A 13036-nucleotide genomic window follows, 5' to 3' on the forward strand; every position below is an offset into this window, starting at 1 on the left:
AATATTTTTAGGTTCGAGATGGATTTTGAGTGAAGCATGCACATGCACACCTTTACCATATATTCTGGTTCTTGTTAGCCGTAAACAGGAACTTCTCTCCTTCACCGTACTRCCGAATTTTCTATGAGACTCCGATCTCCTTGTTATTCACTTTGGGAAAATGGAGGCGGGGGTGCTTGGAAAACATGCAAAAACCGCTCTTATATCACCGAACATGGAACGTATTTTAGCCGAACCGCCCCAGCTCTATCATATGTGCTGTGCAGAGTCATCATGGCCCTGGTGCATAGCTGAGAGCCGGAAAGCAAACAGCTGCTGTAGCCTGATTTGAGTTAAAATAGTGTCAGTGTTTAGTCTGGCGCACTGCTTCAGGAGAGATTGGCAGCTGGGTCAAACAAAGTCATTCCATTGGCTCCTTTCCCAGTAAGCTTCTGCTAGTATTTAGGTACTAGTGCAGCCTAGGCCCCTTTTCTCAGGGATAGCCTAACATCTGACCGCACCCTCTTTGCTTTTTAAAAAATGCCTTTTCACTCTTTAAGATAAATCCACTATTATACAATCCGCCACTAATTGTGTTTTAAGACTGTTTTTCTCCTGAAAGCTGACGCATCCCGCTCTCAACGTGGTGTAGAAAGCAGGCTGTTACAGTGCTGGATTAATAAAAGGGGCCTTTATGGTTTGTGAAAGAATATCTGTGTGCTTAGGCAGGAAACTTTTTGATCCACAGAAAAGCCAGACGACATCTAGGTAAGGCTGTGTATCAAATCTGCTTTTATGGGCTAGTTGTGCAGTGAGCTCTGTTAATTGCAATTGCTTAATGTTTGCATGAGCATTTTGATAATCTTTTGAGAAAGTTTAGAAATAGCTGCTGCTGTATGCTGAGCTCTTTCTCTCCTCCCCTCCTCCTCACTCCTCCTATGATTTTAATGCTTGCAAAATGTTGTAGTGATCTGCTTAGTTTTAGAGTTTAAATGTGCACGGCGCATTGCTTCTTTTTTAAGAGGGATTTCTCGTAGGGACGTACAGCAGAAAGTTCTGTTATCGGACAAAAATGCTTTTAAAAGCGAAGCAGATAGGGAGAATTTACAGGGAAAAGCTTTCCACTTTTACAGACTGCCTGTGCAATCATTTAAAAGTAGTTGAAAACTGCTTTGAAGTAACAAGGGTTTAATTACGGAAAAGTTTAATGTGGCAATGGAAGGAATATTAAGTAAGTTGTCTTTGTCTCATACTTTTTAATTTTAGTTGTTGCTTTAGCCTGTTGGGTCACATTTTTTGTCAGTGCTGAAGGCTGCCATGAATCGGTAATGAGGCCCCCCCCCCCCTTTTTTTTTTGCACATGATTTTGGCACTTGGCCAAAATCAACTTCCCAACAGCAAGCTTTCGCTAAAAGAACCTGAAGCATTTTTTTGTGATTAGGAATCATGTCTGAAAGCTGCCACAACCAGTTGTGTAGGCATGTCAAAATGACTTTATACAGTATAGCTGAAACATTCGGGGTGGGGGGGAGGCGCTCTGTTTTTTCCTAATGTACCAAATTGTTGCTATTATCATTCTAAGTTTCCGCAGCTTTACGCACCGCCGAAAAGTAGGCTACAGTGAGCTATGGCATAATGGGGATAGTTGGTACCTTTATATTTTTCAACATGCCAAAGCAGCCCTAATTGTCACGTTGAAGCAGGATACAGAATTACGGGGTTGCTTAGAACACTTGCAGATAAAAAGCAGATGAATCTCTAAACTTTTTATCTCAGTAAGTTATGCTCGGTGACCAGTAAGTAATCACGTTTTCTAGAAGTTTCTTTGTTTGCCCTGCGTAAGGGAGGGAAGCTTTTTCGTTAAAACCGTTCAAAAATACATGCCCAGATCTGCTCCGGGGAGAAGGGTGCAGCAGCAACCCTCACGGACGGACGGACGCCTTCGGGTTTGTCCCGGTTTCCTCGACATCTGGGTCTGGGTCTGATCTGCGGCCGGGGGAGCGGAGCTGCCTTGTCCTTTGTTGCTGGAAAGCGGGGAAGGGAGCGAGCGGGCGCAGCGAGGGGGAGCCGGGCGAGCTCACCTTCCGCGCGCCCTCGGCGGTCCGAACCGATGCCGCGCGAGCGGGTCCCGCTCCGCAAGCGAACGCGTTGTTGCTCTGCTCCTGAACGCTTTGGGCGCTTAATCTGTATTTAACAAAGCCACCCAGTCCCCAGTCGAGGAGCCCCGCTTACACACTGTGCTGTTCCCTGTGTGTTCTGTGTAAAGACAAAGTGTTTTTGTTAGGTATTTTTATTATACACAGCAACACTTGTGGTTAGAGCCGGGGAATTGCTTGCTTCTTCCTGCATATTTTGTTTACTTCCAAGCAATATCACACCAAAGGAGCAGTATCCAGGGGGAACAGCCTTTCCTCACCTTCCTCTGCCCCCTTCCCCCCAACCTTGCTCCCTTTTGCCGTAGTTYCTGCAGTTAAAATGGGCTTTACAGGTATTGTCTGTCTTCTGTTAAGCCGTACCTTTTCCGTAAAGGTGTTTGTGCGAATAAATACGCGTTGCTTTTGCTACATAACGCAAGACCTACCCCGACTGGGCAGTATTATCGAAGCCTCGGTACGTGTACTTTCACAAAAGTTGCGTGGGAGAGTTTGCTCGTCGTCGTGTTGCAGGGGACTGAATTACAATACTCTGAAGTCTCCTTCTGGTTTAATTATAACACAGAGAATTTATAAGGAAGCAAAGCAGACAAGATTAAACTGTTGGCAAACTAGATGAAGAGCATTGGTAAAATAAACTAAAGTTGATGAGATTTAGTACTTTTTTTCTGGAAATCTTTAAAAGTTTTACTTGCGGGAAACTATACTGCAGTTGAATCCTATTTTAATGTAGGGTAGTGAGGGAAAATGACAATACTGGGTGCAAAAGAAAATATGACAGTAGAATTTTAATAAATGATTATGAATTTTTTTTCTAGTGTCTGGAAATAATTTCTCCCTAGTTATTAAAGTAGGTACAGTAAATTWAAAAAAAATAAATATATACATCTGGTTACTGCCAAACTATAATTTTAAAATGTTTCACTGCRGTATTCCTAGTTTTGCCTAGAACGTTTTACTGTAAAGTAGTGAATACAGTCTAGTGCAGMACTTAGAGAAGTTTTCGTTTCTGTTTTGGTTGGTGCAGGCTTGTGTTATAAATCACAGCAAGTTAGCCTCTAAAAACTTTGTGAGCAGTTTCTAAATCTAAAGTCAAATTTTGTCTAATAGCATGCTTGAAGTGTAAAATTTAATATATGGTGTAACAGAGAGTTTTGCTTAGATACTAAAAACACTAGAAATTTGGCTGTTTATTGCAAACATTGCAAATTAATGTTTTCCTTCATCAAGAAATACATTGTCTTTATGAATATACAAATGAAGGTGTCACATTTCTTTAAGATCAGTAAGTATTTTAGATCCATAAATCTTTGAATATAAAGCTTAAAATGTGTTGATATTATATTGTTTTTAAATCCCAAACCAGTATATTGTTGTTTGTTCCTTATAACTAAGTTGGTAGATGATCTGGTTAGTTACTTTTCCTGAGACTACAAAAGGTGATGCACTTAAATATTCTCTATTACGCTATTTTATTTTTAACAGCCCTTAGAAATAACATGCCTCTAATCTTCCTACTTGGAGGGCTTTAACTTTTTGATCTATTTGTGAGCATATCGTGAAAGAGAATAGTTATAAAGCTGAACTTAGGTGTAATTTTTTATCTTAGATTTTACTCCATAGACTGTTGAACTCCCAGTTACCCGTTTCAGTGCAGTAAACCAATTTATTCTCCATTCAAATTACAAAGTTTTGCTTTGCATTTGGTATTTCTAATGACCATTAGACATTACTATTTCGTATTTTAGTAAGGCAGTATAAATGTACATGTTGTTACACATCTGAATAAAAATCACAAGTATTTATAAATTATTTTCACTTATATGAAAAAGTTTAATTAAACATGCCATAGAACGCTTTCAGTTTATCAAGATAACATGAGGACTTGTAAAAATTGCATTTTTTTCCCTTGATAGAATTTATTTCAAGTTTTAACACTTCAGAAGTGAGACAGGGCTGGTTTTGTTTTGTTTTGTTTTGTTTTTAATGGGCATTTCATTCATATAAACTGGGCATTTTGTTCTATATGTTCTAAATTCCAGCAATGGGATAAATAAATTGCTGCATTGGATGAAACATAATTATTGAATTTTGGCAGAACTTCAGTGAACTCTGCCATGAAAGATTAATGTGCGCAGTGCACTCTTAGATTCTAAAGTAACAGAGTAAGATAAGGGGAGTACATAACAGACTCCAACCTTTGTGGTTTAGAGAAAATAGAAAATGATGAGCAAATATTAACTTTTGGTATAAACTGCTAATGATAATGTTTTGTCATCTCRGTGATAAAAACTACAGAAAGAGACAAGAAAATCCAATTTAACAGAATATCTCTCCATTTCTTTTTTGTTCTGCTTCACATTTTCTGTATTAGAATAGCCATGATTGTTCTGTATTCCTACAAAAGAGGGAACATAGCAAGCAGGCTACTTGCAGTATGCGGTAATATAATGTGCTAATGAAATTGCCCGTAACACTGTATTGTATGTGGCTTTTCCCTATAATTATGATTTTGTTTTATGATTATGCTGCAGCGATTTAAGAGTGTAAGTAAAATTGCAGTGGGTGCATAAAGGCGCCAGGTAGTCACAGTAGTTTTTGTTACTACTTCCTCTCTGTTCTTTCTCTACCAAACCGTAATGGTTGAAAACGTTTGTTTCAATTGACAAATTGTTGTTCTAAGCACAAAATCATATTCTGATTGGCTTTTAAATAATTACTGTGCCCAGATAATGTTTTTAATTGAGAGCAATGATTCATTGTCCTGCCAGTCAAACTTCCTAGGCAGGGACACTGGAATGGCAAAGACTTTTTGGTATTTTCAGGTGGCTCTCTATAGGAGAAAACGGGCGTGAGATCGGCATGAGATCTGGGAACCATGCYGGTGACTTTCTGCCGGGAATACCCTGTGCCCGGGAGCTTCCCTCGGGCCGCTGTGGGCAGCCGCCACCACTAGCCCTTGGTCCAGGAGCTGACGGCGGCGGGTCCTGACGGCCGCGACCCACTGAGCAGCTCCAGTGCGGTGCCAGCGGCCCGACTGATCAGCTCGGGAGTGCCGTGCAGGTGCACTCAAGATACCTGAAGGGAGAGGGAATTAGGCGAAGAGGTTGTCGCCACGTATTTGTATTTTTTTTCCTTGTTTGCTCTTCRCCGCTCTTCCAGACAGTTAACCTGTGGCTAAGGTGCGGTGCGTTCAGCTCAGTGGTTTAAAAGGCAGATATCCAGGATCTCRGACACGTTTCATGACTCTGAGGACGTTCCCGCTCTCTTCCCGGCCACGTCCTTAAGCTCGTGATGACAGCGTTGTGAGTGGGGTCGCCGAAGATGTATAAGGGCAAGGGCCTGGTCTAGGGCTTGCTGTAATCATCAGAGAGAGGCCCGCTGGCATCGTGGCTCCTCGGGTTGCGTGCGCCCTTAGCCAGCTGCTCCACCATGCCGAAAGCTGTTTTCTCCTCCCTTCGTTCCCAGTGGTACCGACATTACTGGTATTTCCATCTTCGTAAAGCAGCTCCGTTGTCCTCAACGGCATGTCTCAAAGAGGAAGGTGCACTGAGTAAAAAGCACGAATGTGCGTCCTCGCGTTGTAAAGAGGCGAAAGTCTGAGTGCTTATTTTACCAATTTGTGGTCTTCTCCTTAATCTTTCAGCCCTTCTGAAAATTACTCTTATGGCCACTGTTGATTATATATTAGTATCACCGTTTCAAATGGAGTTCAGTAAGTGCAGCTACCTGTGTGCTGGTGCATCCCTACTTAAAGGCTATATTCAATAGCCTAAGTCCAAGATTAACTGAATTTACATTCTACATCTATTATCTTGATAACTACAGGTTATTTTCTTTCAGTGAGGTTGATTTCAGGATACCTTGATACCAAAACGAAAAAAAAAAGCTTATTTTTAATCTTTTGTAGAGAACAGGAGAGTGCTTAAGTATTTGTTTGCCCTGTGTTTAGTTGGAAAACCTTTAACAAGTTATATTTAGAGTATGCCTGTACTTCCAAGTAGACTGTGATCCTTTTTTCTTTTAGGTTTAAGCAGTTCACAGAAATGGATTTTTTTTTTTTTTTTTTTAGCAATCTAAAATTGCTACTACAGATTATGGAATAGGAGGAGGAATATTGCGTCTGCTTTGCATGGATAATAAATTTATTCATGAGGTGAAATCAGATTATACTTTTACAGCAGTGGGGTTATCGCCTGTTAACATATTCAGTCTCTTAAAATATTATGAATGCTTTTGCAAAAGGTTATGTATATGACCCAGTGAACACCCCCATACRTTATTTTTAATACATGTTGGGTGAACCTTTAAATGCCTGCCCAGCGTTATGCAGAAGGCTCAGAAATAGCAGAAAGAGGTGCATTAAAAGAAATCTCGTCGTTTCCTCTGTGGACGTGGAGAATCTTGCACGCAGCAGAACCAGCTCTTCTGTGTGGTGGGTGGCGGAGGCACCTGGGGGCTCCTGTGCCGGGAGCTCTGCCCTGCTGCGGCTGTGCGCAGCGGCGGGGGGAGCGGAGCCAGAGTCCTTTCGRCTGCACGGGCCCATCGCCATCCTGCCTTTCGGAGAGGGGGCGTAGCGGCTGTCCCAGGGATCAGCAATCCCGCGAGTCTTTCTCGGAGCAGGACAGGCTTCTTTCAGCTGCCGTCCCRGGGACCTTGGCAGCACGCAGCAGCGTTACGTGGGCAGCGCGCTGGGGAAGGCTTCTGTCCCGTGGGGGATTCTCTGTGGCTTCGTATGTTGCCGCAAAATTTCAGTCCCGAATTAAAGACGGAAAATACTAGGCAGGTGAATGTGGTTTTTAGATATATAACGTCGTGGAAGTTTTTCTTTCGGGCATAGTAACTGATAAGCAGAGTAGATTAGGCTGATGGGATGTTTGGATTTCTTAGTTACCTGCATGGTGTGCAAGTCAGTGTAGCAAATTCTGCTAAAATATAATCTATAAAACTAGGCATTTACACTTTACAAAGTTACATGTACTGGTATCCATTTCTGACAAGTCTACCCTTGGGGATAGCAGGTCTTCCAAGGTGGGAGCCTTACAGATACTAAGTCTTTCCCTTCTCCTGTGGTTTACAAAATTCTACCTGTCAACATATGGTTCCAAAATACTGAAAGAGTGTTATAAAGAAGAAAGAGATACTACACAAATCTGAAACTTCATTTTTTGTCAGAAGCGAGCAACAGTGATGTAAAGAAATCTGCTAAATTGAGGGGATTTTCTTGGGGGGAGGCAAGGAGGAGGTTATGTTTAGAAAACCCGACTTAATCATATAACTCACAATGTTTGCAACCAGTGAAAATATTTATGACAGAAATGAAATACGATTATGCTGCCAGATCACAGTTGTAATTGCTTTTTGCAATCTCAGAATATAACTGAAGATGCAGAATAAAGCATTTGACTATAGTAGTTGTTTATTAACAGTAGGAAAGAAAAAAAATACTAGAAAGGAATTCCAAGTACTTACAAGGTATCTCATTTGGGGGTATACATTAGCTCACTCAAGTCCAATTCCCAGAGCAGTAATCATGATTGTTAATGTATATCTTTTATGACTTTCAGAGCAAGAGAACCCAACTTTAGGAGCATGCTTATTGTGATAGCCTCAGTGGTAAGTACCCTAACTGCAATCAAGTTTATTACATTTTTGTAGAGTAGAGACCTTTTCAAGACCACACTTGCTGCAGCTTAGTCACACAACAGCTTCAAATGTCGTTCGGGAATAATGGGGTAGTAATGTGATATACTCTATAAGGAAAATCAGTGTAAAGCACAGGTGGTTGCTAGTATTTGTGTGGTCAGATATAAAAGCTTTGCTATGGGTACAAGCTACTGCTTTCCCACTTGAGGAAAGTATAATTAAAAGTGGTTTCCAGATGTGCTGGCATATATCTGTGGCTTTTAAAAGTGAGTTTTGCACATACAAACTGGACTGCATTTCATTCATCGTGAATTGTTGATGGGTTTTCAGATAATAAAAAAGGGGTGGAAGCATCGACACCCCCACTGTRAAACTGAAGTACGTTTAGACAACAGACAGTAGGATTGTATGTTTGCATTGTGTTCTTAGGATTTGCTGTGAGTGGTCCGTATTTAAGCCACAGCAAATATGCAAAGTCTCTTTTCACAAAAAATAACACATATTTCATGACAATATGAGAGATGATTCCCTGCCTATGATTATTTCTAACATCAGGTAGGTGCAGTATTTTTTTTTTCTTTTTTTTTTGTGATGCATTCAAAAAATTCCATCCTGAAGCATTAGATTTCAATTCCTTTAGCCTAGTTGTTAAGTCCAGACAGATAAGATGCTTACTCTTTTTATAATTTTGATTACTGTATTTCCCTAGGTATGTAAATAGTCAGAAAACATTAAGAAAAATACAACATGCTTCAAAATGACCTTTGCCTGAAAACACAAAGAGAAGAAACTCTGTACCTGTAGGCCCATATAATGCATCCCTGGTTGAACTATTTAGAATAAATTAGATTAGAATAAAATTCAAAACAGGTGGTAGGCTTTAAATATTGGTGAGAGGCTATTGCAGCTCTTTTGATTTAGCTGAATGTATATTTTTAGGACAAAATCTTGGTCCTAACATCCATTTCATTTCATTAGAACTAGTATTTCCTATGGAAACCTTGTTGTTAAAATAAAATCCCTGTTACAATAGGAAATTTTTGCAGCTCTGGAAGTTTTAGCCACTGCTGCTGTTAGGTGCAGACACAAGAGAAAAATGCTGCGCCTGCCATATTCTTACAATGCTTTTTTTTCAAACCAATTATTGGTTTCTGTGCCTTTGAGTGAACGATGAAAAATGAAGGCTAGGACGTATTAACCTGAGGAACTTGGACTCTTGACCACTTGACCAGGCTGCTAGATAATAAGAGAAGATCTTTTAGATACTATGTGTAATATTCCCTGACCTCTGAATGAATTTTCATATTTCTTCAGATATGACTCATGTAGCATTTCTTGTCAAGGGAGAATCTAATCCCTTAACATTTTATTTTGGGGAAATAGTAACAGTGAATAAATTCAGTGTTTTCTAGATGGTTCCTCCTGGGTAGACCTTTCCGGATCTAAGTTGCTTTTGCATTTAAATTTCTTTTTCTTGACTCAGCAGATCCAAACCCCTCTTTTAAAGTGCATAACTATTAGAATACTTCAGCAGAGATYGAATTAGTCAGAAAAAGAGCTACTGAGATCAAATCCTTTTTAATATCAACAACATCTAGTTAGTACTTGCATTTTTATATTGATTTTTCTGTATGAAAAATTAAAGTTATTTTAATAACATTGACAGATTCAGTGAGGGATCCATCCTTCAAACTTATTACCAAAGAGAGTAACTTGTCCTACATATTCTGTTTTCTGTAGTAACAAACTAACTCAGTAAAGTCATAGTGCTGGGAAGCACAGTGTTTTGGCATGACCAGTTCACTTCTCTGGGAGGTTGTTTTCCTTCAGTGTTTGTATATGACCTAGCACACAGTGTCAGATCCTTGCCTGGGGGGATCTTGGGGTTACCATGGAACAGATAACCAATAAGTAGGGTATCAACAATTGTATGGTGAAAATGGGGATTTCAGCAATGTTGCTTGCAAATACAGCAGACCACTTCTTAMATTATAATCACTGGCTATATCATAAAGGCTCAGAGTCTGTTTTACAAGCATGTGTTTACTAACACATGCATATGCATTTAATATTCTATAATATTTAAATCACTGTTTGCCCAGAAAGTAGAATTCTGGCACACAACTGTTATAAACCCCCTCCACACTCAGCTTTTTTTCTGGCAAAATGCCATGCAACATCAAACTTAGAAATGTCTGCAAAAATACAGACATTCAAATGTGAAAATTTGAAAAATGAACACTACCTAGTTAATGTTCACTCCCCTGAATTGGCTATTCATGTCGGAGACCAGTCTCTGCAAGACCCACAGCCTTTCTGGCAGTTTGATAGATTAACCTTTTTTTGAGAAACGGATCGATTTTAGGAGGAACTCAGGTGGGTAAGACTATAAAATAAAGAGCTTACTAAAGAAATATCCTCCTTAAATATTGGAGTTTTTTTGTCCTTGGCAACTGAAGAATTTTATCTACTTTTAGATTAATAGTATTCTTATTAACTGAAAAGAAAATGCTGACCTTGTTGGGGGAGATGCTGAAAAGTCATTCCTTTGGGAATGGGCATGAAGAAGGCAGTGTATCTGGAAGGTGGAAATGCTGCTTTGATTGATAGATGGAGAAGACAACCCTCAGATCTTCCCTCAAGCGCAACAAGCCTGTCTAGTGTACTTAAAACAGCTTAAGCTGTCTTTTACAGTGTATATTTTGCCAGATACCAGTTATAATTTTGTAAGAAAGAGGCACGTAAGCTGATGATCATGACTGGAATGACTCTGGAGTGAGGGGAGAAACACTGTAAACTGTTACATATATATGATACTGTCATTCTCTATTTAGTTCCAATTTTGGAGGGAGAATTTTCTCTGAATGCCAAAATCCTTTTTGTTTGTAGTATTCTAGTTAGAATTCAAGAAATGTAATGTACCCTAATTTCACCTAAAAAAGTCGGAAAACACCTGCTTTGTATTGTGTTCTATCTCTATTTAGAACTATTTTTTGCCTTGTGCCAAGTTGTTTATTTTAATGCTTTCTCATAAATCGTGAGCCTCTCCAGCATTTCTTCCATTTTCCAGAAACTTAATCTTCATCTGAAGTCTAAGTCTTCTGTTTGTTATAAGACAGTTGCTCTAAGAAAAGGGGCTATAGTTACATAAATAATAGAGCAAGTCTTTGGGAAGAGTAACCTGCAGAAACAACAGAACTCTTTAATAGTATTTGTAATGATGAAGCAAATACAGGGATGAGAAAAGATACATTCAATTATTTCTAAAAAATAATATTCTTGGAAAAAAATTCCATGAAATGACTTAACTGGAAGGTAGAACCGAAATGGTTACCTAATGTGTTGAGAATTTCAGAAATTTCAGAAATTTCCCCTCTAAAATTGTACTTTAATATCAGTATTTTTGAAGTATTTCTTGTTTTATGATGTGTTTTTCTACCTATCTGTATTATAAATTATTCTTGGGAGAAAAAAGTAATTTTGAGCTCTAAACCAGAACTTCTTCATCTTGAAAATATCTGAATGGACTATTTCAGCAATTTTAAGACTCTCTCTGCTTTTATAAAGGGAAAATGAATCAAAACATATCCATGCCTGCAAACAACTTCACTTTTAATGAACCAACCTTTTCTGAGGGAAAAGGTGACAAACAGATTATGTATTTTGCACTTCTTTGTATTTTGTATTTGTTGCTTTTCATGCAGTTTGAAACATTAACGAACTATCAATTTAAGCTTTGAGGATTTTTTTTTCTTTACTTACAAAGAATGAAGTAGATGGCAGAAACATATGGAAAATCTAGCTCAGAAGCCCTAGCTGCGAATAAGTCTCACTTACTCATGTAAATAACTCCGCTGAACCCATTGAAAGCTGGGTGCTAAGTGTTCATTCAAGAGCAGTATGTGTTACACCATTGTAAATGTATCTTGTACTAGCCCTGCATACTGGTCATTATGCTGCGAGGCAGCTTGCATACAGCCATATAGTAAGTTTCTGCTTGGAGCTTTCATCTGCTTTAGTTTTTCCCTGGTGTTTAGGAAAGCTGTGCAGCACTCAAGCCTAGAGCCAAAGCAGTGTACCTACCGCAGACTGCCTAGCAGTGAGACAGAGGCCTTGGGAAACCAGAGATGAGGCTCCGTCCAGGCCCCATATCCTACCGTGCACCTATGTGACTATGGTCATCAGTCCTTAATTTAAGTGACCCAAGCTGAAACCCTCTGACATTTTGCTATTTCCTAATATTACCCTGTAAAACTGTTTCAGCATTGTTTAAAGGAAGGCTTAAGGACGCAGCTCTTAGTGTGGCTGTTGTCCAGATTGATTATACCAGCGCTTCAGAATTTCTTWCGAGCAGACACCACTCTGTGCCAGCCAGATGCAGGCACTGTGCTTCCTGGTTTTGTGCAAAGTTGTCAGTTGTGGCATTGGCACTGAATATGCCCTCTTTACCTGTTTTGATAGCCATGTCTATGTAYTTTACCAATCAAATGCTTCTATGATCAATGCTGATTCAACCAACACCGCTCTASTGGGAACACTGGAGAGCTCATGTGTTCTGAATATTTTTAATTTACTTTTTTTTTCCTGATGCAACTAAGGAAGCTTCTTATTTTGAGCTATTGTCTCTTGTTAATATTAGTTTCCAAGCTCAGATGGTTAGAGGGATGTTTTTTGTCCCTGAGAGATGGGCTTTAACCATTTAGGAAGAAAGCAGGAGTTTCTCTCTCTTTCAGTAGCTCAGCTGAAATGCCTATCTGCACAGTGAGTGTAATTGCTGTTGACAGATCCTCCCTGCTTAGTGTGAGTATGTTGGTAAAGTGGAGCAGCACATCCCACTTTGGGTTATGCTACATCGTGCTACAAGCAGGAGGCAAGGAACAATGAGAATGATCAGAGGTCTTGAAAATGTGGTTTACAAGAAAAGTTTGAACGAAGTAGAGTCATTAGACAAAAGAATGATGTGCTTTTCCAGTCTACCTTCCCACTCCTCCTATCTTTTCTACCCTTCTTGTACTTCCCGCTTGTGCCCCCCAGCCTCCAAAACACAACATAGTTTTTCATCACTACAGGAAGAAATAACACACAGAGCTTCTGGAGATTAAACTTGTAAAGACTCTGTTGTCTATCAGAATAGTTAAAATTCCTTCATCACAGTATTTAATATTTGGCAGATTGAGATTCATAAGGCAAGGGCTTCTTTAGTGGATGGTATTTTAGTGCTGAGAAGAGAAATCTCTTCAACCCTATTAATTACCCCC

At 39.5% G+C, this 13036-nt stretch overlaps 1 long non-coding RNA gene across 23 annotated transcripts in view; it reads left to right on the plus strand.

Annotated features, from left to right (window-relative positions):
- The window catches only part of LOC146587860 (uncharacterized), a 359490-nt gene that overhangs the window by 134318 nt on the left and 212136 nt on the right, over positions 1–13036 (plus strand). For 19 of the 23 annotated variants that reach the window (XR_014897548.1, XR_014897547.1, XR_014897549.1 and 16 more), the window contains one exon: positions 7700–7748. This is a non-coding gene — a long non-coding RNA (uncharacterized LOC146587860). Of the gene's footprint in view, positions 1–477; positions 748–6832; positions 6919–7699; positions 7749–13036 lie in introns of those variants that run through there. The other 4 variants (XR_014897552.1, XR_014897551.1, XR_014897559.1 and 1 more) reach the window with 3 other exon arrangements.

This window comes from Rhea americana, unplaced genomic scaffold (genome assembly GCF_003343005.1).
Source record: "Rhea americana isolate MKP2758 unplaced genomic scaffold, rheAme1 scaffold_56, whole genome shotgun sequence".
Taxonomy (NCBI): Eukaryota; Metazoa; Chordata; class Aves; order Rheiformes; family Rheidae; genus Rhea; species Rhea americana.